Source organism: Triturus cristatus, chromosome 2_2, assembly GCF_964204655.1.
Source record: "Triturus cristatus chromosome 2_2, aTriCri1.1, whole genome shotgun sequence".
NCBI lineage: Eukaryota > Metazoa > Chordata > Amphibia > Caudata > Salamandridae > Triturus > Triturus cristatus.
In genome coordinates, this window is record NC_140582.1 from 354,765,145 (window position 1) to 354,778,938 (window position 13,794).

Below are 13,794 nucleotides of genomic sequence, written 5' to 3' on the forward strand. Positions count from 1 at the left end.
TTGACAGAAGAGAGATTGGCCGGTAATTTCCCGGGGACAAAGGGTTAAGTGAAGGCTTTTTTAAGAGAGGAAGAACCATAGCCTGCTTCCACATAACAGGCACCCTCTGACAGGGACATATTAACAATATTGTTGACCTCATGATTAATGATATCAGCAGCTGAGGCTAACAGCTTAGCTGCACACGGATCAGCGGGTGAGCCCGATTTCAAACCCTTAAGGATTCTAAGGGTACAAGGCAGCTCTGCTGATGAAAAAGCAAGTAATTTGTGAGTAGGGCCAGCTAAGAATCCAGAGGGAATAGAGGGAACAAAAGGTCCCTGGAAACAGGTGGAAAAAGCCGCCTGGATAGCTTGAATCTTATCTAGGAAGAACTTGGCAAACATATTACACCAAGCCTCCGAGATTGGTGCCGAACAGACCTGGGCACGAGGAGTCACAAAGCTTTGTACAATTGAAAAGATTTCTTTCGGGTTATTATTCGCCTGATGAATGCGCAAGGAAAAATACCGATTTTTTGCTTCAATAATGGCCCTATAATAGTCCTTTTGTTTGGTTCTAGGCGTATGTTTCGCCAGTGGACAGTAGTTATTGGCACGCCATAATCTCTCCAATACCTTACAGTCATGTTTCAGTAAACGGAGCTCCGGCGAAAACCAGGGTTTGGAGGGGGAGTCTCTAGCGAGCCTAGAAGTACACAGTAAAGAAAGCGTGGTCACCGAATTAGAGATCCATTTGGTGAACCCCAGCAGACATCCTTCCAGGTCCTGCTGACAAATAGGCCGCGCAGAAGCTAAGGCACTGTTAAACTGCTGAGGATCAAATTTACGAAAAATTGGGGGCAGATTGGACTCCAATGGCACCATCTGCTGCAGAACCTCCCATGAAAAGCAGACAGGAAATTGGTCTGATCAATAGACCGGCCGAGGCTGGTCAGCCTGAATAGGGAAATTAGAGCAGATGGGATCTAATAAGTGGCCACCCTGGTGCGTGGGAAGGCTGACCCATTGTGAGAGTTGAGCCAAATTGAGCGAATCCAGGAAGTCACTGGAATCCCTGGTCTCAGGCTGATCGAGATGGAGATTAACATCTCCTAAGACCAGGTAATGTGAAAAACGAAGCGCCCGTTCCGCCACGGCATCACTAAAGGCATTGAGAAAAGAGCTAGCCGGGCCTGGGGGGCGATAAATAAGTGAGCCACCCAACGTATAGTGCGCGGAAAGATGCAAGCTAAAGTCCAGCACTTCACTGTCACCCCACACATTGATGTCCTCCATGTGGAGAGACCACTTTTCCCTATACATAATGGCAACGCCCCCCCATTCCAACCTTCCGGTCTAAACGGGCGATCTTAAAGCCAACTGGGGTGGCAAGAGCAGCAATAGGATTCGAAGTGTCATCTAACTAGGTCTCCGTGATTAACAGCAAATCTAAGCCGTTATCCAATATCAGGTCGAATACATCCACATGGTGCTTCCTCAGAGATCTCACATTAATAAGGGCAGCTTGAATACACTGGGACCTAGATGCCATACTAGGGGGAATCCTATCTGGAGGGTCTAAAATTGGCATAAAACCACAGGTATCGCACACATAGTCCCGGCGGCACGGTGGGATACTCCTGCCTTGGGGGGAACACATAGTTGGTCGAAGAGCTTTAAGGAACGACGCAGACCATACGAACCTTTCACCCCCCGCCTCTTTCAACTGGGCAGCATAACTGGCCCTGGCCGCTGTCGGTGCGCTGACGGGCGCAGACGGGCTTGCCTGCTGCACGTCCGAGCAGTGGCCATTAAGAAGTGAAGATTGACGTCCTGCGAGCGCTGACCGGGGAGAACGCGTGGCACTAACCAAATGTCCACTCAAGCCCGCGTTTCCCCGCAAAATGCCAGGACGAGATTAGCCAGTAAAAAGGGAGTTTAACACACGCCAGAGTGCAAAATCAGCAATGTCACAACATAAAACATTTAAAAAGAGACAACCCCCCACAGTTATTTTGTTATTGTTGTAGCTTTTAAAATAATGTTCCCATTAAAATTTGTGAAAACACAACCTATTCAGGGATCGTGCTCCCAAGCACTGCCCGTTAAGTAGTGAGGATTGACGTCATGCGAGCAGTGACTAGAGCGCTGACCGGGGAGAACGCGTGGCACTAACAAAATGTCCACTCAAGCCCACGTTTCCCCGCAAAATGCCAGGATGAGATTAGCCAGTAAAAGGGAGTTTAACACACTCCAAAGTGCAAAATCAGCAATGTCACAAAATAAAACATTTAAAAAGAGACAGCCCTCCACAGTTATTTCGGTATTGTTGTAGCTTTTAAAATAATGTTCCCATTAGTGTTGAATTAGTATAGTGAAACATGCAAGTACATTTTAAGTGGTGGATAGGTTAGTCAGTTATTTGGATTCGGAAGGATAGCAGAAGGATAGATGAGGAAAAAAGGTTTGCATTTATATAGCGCTTGTTACCCCTGATGGGGTGTTGAAGCATGCTACTCCGGCAACCTATAAAGGATTAGTGGTGAATTAGTATTGTGAAATATGAAAGTAATTTGAGTGGTGGATATTAGTCAGTTATTTGGAGTGAGAAGGATAACGGAGGGATAGAAGGGGAAGAAAGGTTTCAATTCATATAGCACCTGTTACCCCTGATGGGTGTTGAAGCACTTTTCTGGCGAGTACCACGCTACTCCGGAACCCATAAAGGATTAGTGTTGAAAATCAGTATAGTGAAATGTGAAGTAATTTGAGTGGTGGATATGTTATTCAGTTATTTGGATTTGGATAGAGAAGGGTAGGTGGTGGATAGAAAAGGGAAAGAGGTTTGTATTTATATAGCGTTTGCTATCCCTGATGGGGTTTTGAAGCGCTTTTTTGGTGAGTAGCACGCTACTCTGGAACCCATAAGGATTAGCGTTGAATTATTATGGTGAAACATGAAATTAATTTGAGTGGTGGATATGTTAGTCAGTTATTTGGATTGAGAAGGGTTGGGGAGGGGTAGAAAAGCAAATAAGGTTTGCATCTATATAGCACTTGTAACCCTGATGGGGTGTTGAAACGCTTTATTGGCGAGTAGCACGTTACTCTGGAACCCGTAAAGGATTAGTGGTGAATTAGTATAGTGGAATATGGAATTTGAGAAATGAACATGTTAGTCTGTTATTTTGATGGAAAAGGATAGTGGAGGGATAGGAGAGTGAAGGATTTGTTTAAAAAAAAAAATCTTTTTTTAGGTCATAGCAGTAAGAGGAGGCTTTTTGATGAGTAAAAAGGGTTTTTGGAGGGGAAGAGTCAGAGGGAAGAGTTTAGAAAGGTTTGTTTTGGGGGACCGATATAGTAAAAGAGGTGTCAGATGATGCAAGGAGGGATAGAGTAGGAGAGAGTCTAGAAAGAGTTATTTTGGGGATCATAGTAGTGATATGGGGTTTGGGATAAATGAGAGAGTGGATGTAGAGGATATATTGATAGGTGTATAGGGTGAGAGATAGGGTAGTGCATTGGAAAAAGTAGTAGGAAGAATTTTGAGATGAGTCAGAAAGTTGGGCTAGAAGATATATTGAGAGAAGTATAGGCTGAGAAATAGGGTAATGCATTGGAAATGCTAAATTAGAAGAAAGTGATAAATATATAGATCCATAAGTACATTGAAAGTATATAGATGCATAAAGGAGGTAAGTAAGTGTAGATTAAAGATATTGATAGAGGTACAGGATGAGAAATAGGGTAGTGCATTGGATATGCTTTTTCAGGAGAAAAAGTAACAGACACACAGATCCAAGTACATGGAGGTACATCGATGCACAATGGAAGCAAGTACATGTAGACCAAAGATGATTTTTTTTTAACAACATAATTATTCTACATGTTTATACAAAGTAACACACAAAGATAGGTACTCATCTATAGTGAAAATAAATGCTTGTATACAGAGGGATATGCTGTAAATTTATGTTTGCTTATGGTGCTTATATGGGGAAGAGCCAATCCTTGAGTAGTTTTCTGAAGATAAGATGGTTGTTTGGTGGATCTTATGTTGGGGGTAAAGAGTTCCATAGTTTGCCTGCTTGAACAGAGAAGGATGTGCCACCCATGTTTTTTTCTTGCATCTTGGGATTTTGAGGCGAGATGCCCCTTTTGAGCGGAGGTTCCATTGTTGAATGTGTTTGGTGATTTTATTCCTGATGCAGAGCGTTCCCATTCCATGTATTGCTTTGTGGGTGATACAAAGTAGCTTGAACGTGGATCTTCTGGCAACCGGTAACCAATGCAGGGCTTTCAAGGCAGGTGAGATGTGGTCTTGCGGTTTGATATGAAAGAGTAGTCTTGCAGCCGAGTTCTGAATCCGTTGTAGCCTTTTCATGGTCGTTAAAGGTGATCCATGGTAGAGGCTATTGGCGTAATCGAGTTTGGACAGCACAAGGGAGATGGTAGCTTGGACTTTGTGTGGAAATCCCAAATGAGGGAAAATCCGTTGCAGTGTTTTTATAGTGACAAAGCTTGATCTTGCTAGTTTGTCCACTTTGGCATTCATCGACAGCTTGGAGTCCATTGTCATTCCGAGGTTTCTTACTTCGTTCGATACTTTAGGCGGTGATCCCAGTTCATCAGGCCAGGCGGCAAGCGGGTCATAATGTTTTCAATCGCCACACTTGAGTATTTCCATTTTGGAAGCATTCAATTTGAGATGGCTCCAAATCATCCACTGATCCACGGCTCTGAGACAAATGAAAATTGGGGATTTTCCAATGCCTTTGGGGCATTCCAGTTGAAGCAGTATTTGCGTGTCATCTGCATAGTTATAGCACGTGAGGTGAAATTGATTGATCAATGCCGGTAATGACTTCATGTAGATGTTGAAAAGTATTGGCGAGATGATAGAGCCTTGAGTGACCCCTGCTTTTGTGGAGTACGGTTTGGACGAGAAAGGTGGGGTATGGAAGACATTAGTTCTGTTTCGAAGGTAGGACGCGATCCAGTCTAGAGCAGTTCCCTCTATGCCGGCTTCATAGAGTCTTTGTTTCAGAGTGTCATGGTCAACCGTGTCAAAGGCAGCCGAGAGGTCCAAGAGGAGTAGCGCAGAAACCCCGTTGCGGTCTACTGTATTCTTCAAGTCATCCCAGATGGCAAGGAGGGCAGATTCAGTGCCTCTTCCACGACAGAATTCCTGTTTGGAAGTCTGAAAGTATGTCATTCTCTTCAATGAATTGTGACATCTGGGCGAACGCTGCTTTTTCTATCAGTTTGCCCAGGAAAGGTCCATTTGTAATGGGTTTGTAGTTGTCAGGGTTCAGCGGGTCCAAGTTTGTTTTCTTCAGTAAAGGGTTATGTGTGACTTTTTGAGTTCTTCAGGAAATATTCCAGTAGTTAAGGTATCGTTGATGATTCTTCTTACTGGAGTGGCAGTAGAGGTTGTTAAAAGAATTGTCTTGAAAGTGTGCGGTGGACAGGGATCCGAAGGGCTGCCGGTAGGCCAGCTTGCTTTGACCAGGTCCATAAATTCATCGTTTGAGATGTGTTGGAAGGAACGGAGAGGCTGGGTTAGAGTATTCTTGGATTATTGTTTTGTACAAGGGTTAGTGCTGGTGCTTTGTTTCTGTTTTAAGTACGAGTCCAATGTGTCTGTTTTGTCCGTGTAATGATTTGCTAGTTAGTCTGTGAAATCTTGAGTAACAGGATAAGTTCCTTCTAGGCAATTTGGTTTGCGAAATTCATTGAGTATTTTATAGAATTCTTAATTTGCACATTTACCATTTTGAATTCTGTCTGAATAGTACCTTTTCTTAGCTTTTTTGATAGCTGACTTGTATAATCTGTTAATTTTCTGTTGGTGAAGTTTGTCTTGTTTGATGTTTGTTTTGTGCCAGGTACATTGCAGCTTTCTAATTTGTTGTTTTATGTCATTTATTTCTATGTTTCTCCAAGGCGCTTTTTTCAAGATGTCAAAAACTTCCTGTAGCCACTCATATGGATTTTGAACAGAAGTGATTGTTTCCAGATTTGTACTGGATGTTACTTGTGTTTCTAAGTTTTCCAAATTGAGTTTGCTCCACGACCGATAGGTGGATGGATGTAAGGTAGTTTTAGGTGAGTCGCTTAGTGTTGTTTTATGTTGGAAAGCAAGCAAGTGGTGGTCTGACCATGTGACTGGAGTTATAGTTTGAAAGGTAACTAGTTCAGTATTAGTAAAAATGACATCTAGGATATGTCCAGCGATGTGTGTGGGTTTGTGGACAATCTGATGCAAGTTCAGTGTGTCTAGGCCAGTGATTATTGTTTTTGTATGGGTCATATTGGGTTTGTCAAATCAAATGTTGAGGTCACCCAGAACACATAGGTTGGAGTGTATTGTTATCAGGTTTGAAACTGCGTCTAGAAGTGCGTCTGGGAATGTCGCCTCGCTAGGTGGAGGTCTTTAAAGGAGCAGGAAGATAAAGGAGGAAGACGGCCTAGGATTGCCTCTTGTTAGAAGAGCCTCACAATTCTTTATGGAGATGTCGTCAACTTTAGTGATATGTCATGTTTGCCTGAACACAACAACTAGACCACCTCCTTTTTTTCCTATACGTTTTTGGGTGATCGTTTGATAGCCGAGAGTGGCGGTACTCAAAGTACGGCCTGCGGGCCAGTTGCGGCCCGCCAGGCCTTTCCATGCAGCTCCTGTGTAAAACAACAGACAGTTCAGAATCAATTGCAATCCCAGCTGTTGTGATTCCTCGGGGGCCGCATTCACTGGGAAAAGCATGAAAGAAGCATGCGCAGAATCAGTGTCTGGCATGCTCACCCACAAAAGGTCATCCTCCTGCAGCTTCCAATTAGAAACAATATTGATATACAGCTGTTATGGGGCGCAACGCCCATTGGGCTCAAAGGGCTTCAAACCCCTCCCCCCCCCCGTCGTCGTGTGTGTCAGCCCGGGTGAGACAGCTTCCCGGCCACAAACACAGACAGCTTTTGAGCTGCTGTAGGCTAGCTGGTCTGAGGTCCATCTTACTGCAGCCGCACCCGAGTACTTCACAGGTCTTTAAAAGTCCATTTTCGTGTTAACGAGGCGTTGTTGTTTTTCACCCCTTCTTAGAGCCCCTGCATCTTCACTCTGCCAATTGCTGGAAGAATCAGCCCCACCCCTGAAATTTTTAGTAGCCCCCCCCCCCCCGAAATTTGGCTCTAGTTGCGCCTCTGCATCTGTTGGTGCTAGGTAGATAATATATCTTCTTTTAGGGCGGGAGCATGAAAAGGAGAAACTGCTGTCATGGTGTTGGTGTTGTTTTTCACTTTCTAACTGCCACATTGAAAAGCCCCCTTGATTTGTTTGCTTTTATGCGGTGGTTTAATGATTGTAAACAGATGTTCCTTCTTGTCACATATTGCTCCAGACAAAGATGTGAATAAACATGAGAAATGAAGCATAATTTAATTGTCCTCTGATGTTGCTGGGCTGTACTTGTCTTCCATTTAACAAAAATAAATGACAGAATTTTTTTTTTAAAGTACATTTGGCCCATATGCAGGGGGCTTGTATTTGTGGGCTGGCAACTGCCAAAGATCACCGATGACGCCAAAAATCAGCACGCAGAATCTAATGTTCAACCTGTTACCACTTGACATGTCAGCATGGCCTCTAGTACTTGGCGGGTTTTAGAATGGTTGTGCATTTAATTTTCGTAAAAAAGAACAATGAGTTCTCTTCCCTGCACTTTGATTCCTTGCCTCATTGAACAATTCTGATATCAGGGGTGGGCTTGTTTCCTTAATCCTTGCATCAACTGTGCGAAGCCTCTCTGTGCCAACCTTGTGTGTTCTTCTGAGTGCGGTAAAGGCTGTCTGACCTGAGTCTCTGACATATATAACATGCTTAACTCTTACAGGAAGACATGATATTTTCTGAAAGGGAAGATTGTATACCCTCTTTTTTATGTATTTTAAAGCTTGTTTGTAGCACATGCAAGTTATAAAGTAAGACTTTACATACACAAAGCAAACACACGAGGTACTGAAAATAATAGTTGTACTATGAAAAACAAGACATGAGAGAAAGAAACTTTGCAAACAACCTCCAGTCTCATTCGAGAGCTGCGGTGACAATGGGCGCAAAAATCTCTTCTCGAAATATCATAAATGTTACCCTATCCAGTGGGGAATAGAGCAAGGAAATGGTGTTTGAAACTGGTTTTAACTTTTACCTTACTCTATCCTCGTTACGATACTGTGTTTTTCCCAAGCAATTTTCGCTAGATATTAATTGAAGGCAATTACAGATGCAAAAGCACAGCAAATAAGCTAAATTTGCGCAAAACCAATGATTGAAAAAACAGGTGCAAACCGTGATTGTGCCAGATTTTACAATTACCATCGCACCCATTATAATTGTGCTCTTTATCTTGGAGTTGTTTTTTGCTCATGTTGGTACTGGATAAATCAAAATGCAATGGCCAACTGGTAATGAGGACCAGAAACACATGCAGTCACACACTGCCACCCCTTTATACAATGGATTAATGACTCACAACAAAATAAAGGTACAACGGTTTGGCCATGATTCTCTGATGTGAGCCTCAGGAGCAAAGGCACTTGAGTCAGACAAATGGGTTTTTCTACTTTTTGGGTAACTTGATGGCGCTCACTGCTGAACTCAGTGGCATAACGCAAAATGATGGGACCCCCCTGCAGAATGGGATGAGGGACCGCGGAGTCCCCTTATATCACTGATATTCATTGGCCTTTGGCTAAATGGTGGGGCTCCCTTTGAACGGCTGCCCCCTTCACCCACCCAGGGACTGCAGGGGCCTGCGTTATGCCGCTGGCTGAAATTATTCCTGTTGGACAGCGGTACTCAAAGTACGGCACACGGGCCACTTGGGGCCCCCATGGGAAACGACAGCAGTCATGGAATCTACGCCATTTCTGCTTGCTGTGATTCTTGAGGGGGCGGCATTCACCTGGAAAAGCATGGCAGGAGCATGAGCAGACAATCAGCGTCTCGCATAATCACCCACACCCCCTCACGCCCTCATCTGCCTCTCTGACGTCACTTGCTCATGAGCGGTGAACATTGAGGGCAAAACAACAGGAGAAGAGAAAAGTTGTGACAGAGTGCCAGGCTGTGGGATGGGCCAGGAAAAAAGTGAATTATTAGGCCCAAGGTGGTGGGTTGAGGTAGGATGGGGGTAAAGTAGAGGAATATAGCAAGCATGAAACTCTGTGACCCTGAAACAGTAGGTTCAGAGTTAGAGCGCAGGGTCAGATTGAAAGCCTAGGCTCACAGCAGACACCATGAGAAGAATCATTGAGTGTAGGGCTCAGAGAAGAATAGTAGTAGACATGCTGCCTGATACATGCATTATTATGAAATGACATGCACCTACCTGAGATGATAGTCATTTTGGAGATGACACTACAATGCCTCAGCTGCATTTTTGCAGGTACTTTTTAAGTCCATTACGAATATGTCAGCCTGCTGTCAGTTATGCTTTAATTGCCTGAGGTTACATGCATGTGGTAAGTTTGATGAGCTGGGGTTTGTACCACGGACTGGACAGAGGACAGGAAGCCTACCTCTATCAATTTACTTTGCATTAACACCTCTGAGTTTTGCAGGATGATCTTGGGGCTTCGTACTGTAAACTCTCAACAGGGCCATTAAGGGGTTGTTCGGAGCAGTTTTATGAGGCATAGGGGTAAGAGTTGTGTCTTCTACTGAGAGACAAATGAAGGGTGTGTCCAAGAACATTTAGTAGATGGAAGTGATAAGTGTCACTCAAAATGCCACACATAAGATGCAACAGTGTCACACATAAGCAGTCCTCAAACATAGAAATGTCACACATAAGCTAACTGAAAACTTGGCAGCCCTGCCAAAGCATAGTGGTTTTCCTTGGCGGGTTTCTCCTGATTTATGCAACCTATGATGCAAATATGGTGAATGTTGATTTGGTCTGTGTTAAAAAATCCACATAAGGGATATAACTTGTGGTCATTGATGTAATGCCAATGAGGACATAGCTGGCAGGTTTTCAGATTGCATATGTGTGCCATTGACAAGGTTTCAGTGTACATATAAGTTCTGTTTCACAACCAAATGTATGCCACATAGAATGACACTTTCTTGCAAGCGAACCAAAGCAATGAAATCCATGGGAATAGATAAGTATTGGAAATTACACCATTTTGAGCTAGGAGAAGCTCTAAAATATCTCGAAACTGATTCAAATCCTCTGAAATGGAAGGTTACTAAACAAGACGTTGCTAGGATGTGGGCCGGCTGAACAGACTTCCTAAGGCACTGCCCTTGCTAGGTGTTAGGGGCGAAGGTGGAAATGCAGATTCCCTTGTGAAATGCTTTGCAACATCCATAATTAGAAGGCTAACGTACTTCAGATAGCACTCGTTTACATATGACCTTGGATATAGCATGCAAAAGGTTTCCCCAATTATAATATGCCCCCTGGTGGACGGTATACTATTGATTATTTAGGTTACGCATTCTCACCAAAACAACTAATTTTCACATTTCCACCAGTGCCATGAATTTACTGAACAGAAGAACCCACTAGGTAGCAGGCGTGCACCAATTAAGTTAATTTGTGAAAGTAAGCAAGAAGATTTATTGCTGATCACCATGTGGTAGATCCACTCTGTGCAACTGGGGACCTAAGAACAGGGAACTGGGTCTTTGTCAAAACAAGGCAAAGATGGCAAGCTATGGTCAGAAACACATAGACCCCAGTAAAAAAAAATATTGACAGTATTTATTAGAGCTACATATACACATATTTGGCATTTTGAAATACAGCATTGTCTATTAATGTTTTGGAAATGGGTGATTTTTCTTAGCCTAGTGTGGTTTGGTTGGTTTTGTAGTGTATACTGGTACATTGGTTTGTGCATAGAGTTGTGTGTGGTGTACATTTGGTGTGAGTGTGTTACTATGTTTGTGGATTGTGTGGGGTGGGTATTACTGAAAGGGAACATGGGCAGCATTTCTGGCCCTGGTTCTGACCAGTCTCGAACAGGCTCAAACAGGCAACTGCCCTTGTCCTCTCCGCCCTTAGCCTCAACGCTCAGACTGAGACGCCCTAAGCCTTGGCCTTTTATAGCACTAGTAATCAGGTGACCCCTTTAGCCAATGGGAACCCCAGCCCTAACACTATCCAATCACAACAATAGCCCTAAAATCTAGAACCAATAGGAGACCAGGACCTTACAGGCAATCTTAGCCCTAGTCAAAGCACCCAATCAGTTTCAAAAACCCTGATCTCTACGCCCAATAGAGACCCGAGTCCTACCAGTAGTCCCAACCCAAGTCCAAACAACCAATGGCACAGGAAGCCCTAGTCCCTACTTCCAATAGAAAGTCTAACCCTACTCTTAGTCCCACACCTAGTCCAGCAACCAATCCCACCAGAAGCCCTAATCGCTACTTCCAATTAAAGGCCTAACCCTAGCCCTAATCCCACCCTAGTCCCAAAAACCAATAACACAGAAAGCCCTAGTCCCTACTTCCAATAGAAATCCTAACACTAGCCCTAGTTCCAACCCTACATTGATTGAGTCACAGACCCAGAAACCAATCAGAACCCTCAAATACCCAACCAATGAGGACACTAACCCTAATCCAATAGAAACACCAGATACAACCACCAATCAGTGTACACATGTACCAAACAATAGCAGATTATATAAGGTCCCAGCTACCTCAGACAAGGTTTACTGGCCAGGGAGTTGGAAGCTGCTCCTCTATTCAGGAATCTCCTAGGAGACAGACAGGCTCAATCTACACTTAGGACTTCTGCAGGTAAGGGCCTAACAAACTTGTCCTCTAACAATACTGTTTGTATAAAACTTTACTCCCTCTCCTGGCCAAAAAATGAAGTGCACAGTCCCTACTATGCACAGTTTAAACAGCTCACAGCAGATTACTGCTGTCTCAGAGCACCCTCTGATGTAGAATATCCCTGTTGCTGGGGGGGGGGGCGGGGGAGGGGGCTAGTTTCCCTGACTTTTTAACACAAAATGGTGGCTGGTGGTGCACTGCGTAACATACAGATCTTGGGACGGGTATGCTCAGACGTGAGTCCCGTGCTCTCCATGCCACTGGAGTTAAGCTATCCTGGCTGAAGAGGGGTAAAACCCCGAAACCGGTCCTAGGATGCTTGGTTCCAGTCCAGGGAGAAACTGGCTTGACAGTTCGGGCTGGACTGTTCCCATGAGGCACAGGGTCAAGACTGATTTGCATATGGCTGGGTTCAAACTGGAATGGCATGGTGAGCAAAAAGACGATGGATTTAGGCCCAGATCTCTGTACAATTAATAGATTATTCGGATTAATATAAACATGCAGATATGGATTGGTGCATGTTTCGGGAAAAGGTGGTGTATGTGGCGAGAGGTAAGCCTGCGACATGGGTGAAAGTGTGCGGCCCCTGGAACGCCTACCGTGGGGGAATCTGTGCTCCACCGTTACTGCCCGATCCTTCGCCGGCCCCGTCCCCTTAGCCAACTCATCCCCCCGGTACCTGGGCATTAGGTGTACCCAGCCCTAGTTCTGATCTCTCCCCCCCCTCTTGAGATTCCTATGGATGGCTAGGATCCCCCCTCTAGGGGAGCACGTGTTGCTATTTCCGATTGAGGATTGCCTTGTGGGTTTGTTTGTATTTGTTGTTCTTTAAGTTTAAAATGGAACCGTCTAGTGGGGTCTGGATACTGTGGCTCGCAACGATGTTACCTCCTGTGCATGCTCGGCCGCAGCACCATGTGTTTTATAAATGTATATCGTATGCTCCTTTTATTGCTAGCGGCCGGCCGGAAGGTGGTAGGCCCATAATTGTATATTTTTTGAGTCTTGTAATAAACGGTTTCAAAAAAAAAAAATATATATATATATAAACATGCAGAAATGGGGGGGGGGGTATACAAAATTGTGTACTACCCACTCCAGCAATGTCACGGGCAGGAAAAACCACAAGTTTAAACAGAAAAACAGGGGTAAAATTATGAAATCACGTACAGGTTAAAACTACAATTTTAAACTGTAAGAACCACAGGCAAAGACAGTTAAAGAAATAAAAAATAAAAATAAAAAAGAGATGATGCAATCACAGGTAGGGAAATCGTTTTTTTACTTTATGAAAAAGACAGCACTCTCTTAGTCTATTCACCAAATCATAATATTGTTGTAAAGTTAAAGCCTTTGGAGCAACTTGTAGAGTGAAAGTCATCACCGTGCCAAGCTGCTTGAGCTTCCTGTCATCCTATTCCAGTCCTCCTGATGAGTTTGTCTTGTAATTGCCTTCTGAGTGGCAAAAAGCAGGACATTTGGCATCCTGCAGCAGTCTGTGGGAGAGGCCACTCAAAAGTGCGACAAACCTATGGAAAATAGAACGTTTGGCAACCTGTCAGACCCCTTTTCAGATGGCAAGCAGGGGTAACTGAGGCCAAATGTGGGGGCTGTGACCTTTTACGCCTACTGAGCCAGGAACATAACCTACTATGAGTCCTGAACAACAGCAGCACATGACCACTTGACTGTCAGTGGTTGCACTGGTTGAGCATTCAAAGGCTATTCAGGGGGACTCAAAATACAAATAGTAACTGCAATAAGCAGGTTGTTCAGCCAAATACTTCTTTTTGTGCTAAAGTAGTATTTCATTTAAGCACACTGCCAGGAAAGGTCCCTATGTCCAGCTCGCAGTCATTATGGCAAGCACTACCAATACACTGCTTGGTTGGTGATGTAGGAAGATACATCATCATGAAGGCCGCTGGTTGTGGTATTGACACTGGGTTCCTTGTT